Raw genomic sequence first — 1,330 nt, 5'->3', positions numbered from 1 at the left:
ACATGGGGGTGGAGGAGAGAGGAAGAAATGCTGTGCAAGACTGGGGAGGGGAAAAAAGAGGGAGATTGATCCAGGACATAAGGGAGTGAGGATGCTGTACAATGGGAGGAAGGATGAGAGGGAGACATTCTAGACCATAGTAGGAGGAACCAATGGACAGCAACAGAAGAATTTGCAGAATACAAGAACATAAGAATTGCGCTGCTTGGTCAGACCAGTGGTCCATCCTGCTCAGCAGTTCGCTCATGCGGTGGCCCCCAGGTCAAAGACCAGTGCTCTAAATGAGTCCAGCCTCACCTGCATAGTCCCAGTTTAGCAGGAACTTGTCCAGCTTAGTCTTGAAACCCTGGAGGGTGTTTTCTCCTACAAGACTCCGGAAGAGCGTTCCAGCTCTCCACCACTCTCTGGGTGAAGAACTTCCTTACATTTGTACAGAATCTATCCCCTTTCAACTTTAGATTGCCCTTTCGATCTTCCTACCTTGGAGAGTAAGAACAGTCTGTCTTTATCTACTAAGTCTATTCCCTTCAGTATTTTGAATGTTTCGATCATGTCTCCTTTCAGTCTCCTCTTTTCAAGGTAGAAGAGGCCCAGTTTCTCTAATCTCTCACTGTATGGCAACTCCTCCAGCCCCTTAATCATTTTAGTTGCTCTTCTCTGGACCCTTTCGAGTAGTACCGTGTCCTTCTTCATGTACAGCGACCAGTGCTGGACGCAGTACTCCAGGTGAGGGCGCACCATGGCCTGGTACAGCGGCATGATAACTTTCTCCGATCTGTTCGTGATCCCCTTCTTTATCATTCCTAACATTCTGTTTGCCCTTTTTGCTACCGCAATGCATTGTACAGACAGCTTCATCGACTTGTCGATCAGAAATCCCAAGTCTCTTTCCTGGGAGGTCGCTCCAAGTACCGCCCCGGACATCCTGTATTTGTGCATGAGATTTTTGTTACCGACATGCATCACTTTAGACTTATCCACGTTGAACCTCATTTGCCATGTCGATGCCCATTTCTCGAGCTTGATTATGTCACTTTGTAGATCTTCGCAATCCCCCTGCATCTTCACTACTCTGAATAACTTTGTATCGTTTGCAAATTTAATCACCTCACTTGATGGCAAAAATAAATCTCCAGACAACAAAGGTAAAAAAAGAATTTATTGACTGAAATATGTTAACTTTGGGAAATGTATATAGCAGATATCTTTGTATTGTGTTCAAAGGAAATGCATTTCTGGTTTTATTTCTCCAGTGCTGAAATAGACTCTCTCACCATGATCACCCAAATTTTTAATCTCGGTTTATATTTGAGTCAAACTTTTATCCTCC

The sequence above is a fragment of the Geotrypetes seraphini genome, chromosome 12 (assembly GCF_902459505.1).
Source record: "Geotrypetes seraphini chromosome 12, aGeoSer1.1, whole genome shotgun sequence".
In the NCBI taxonomy this organism is placed as follows: Eukaryota; Metazoa; Chordata; class Amphibia; order Gymnophiona; family Dermophiidae; genus Geotrypetes; species Geotrypetes seraphini.
Note: the sequence above shows the minus strand (reverse complement) of the source record.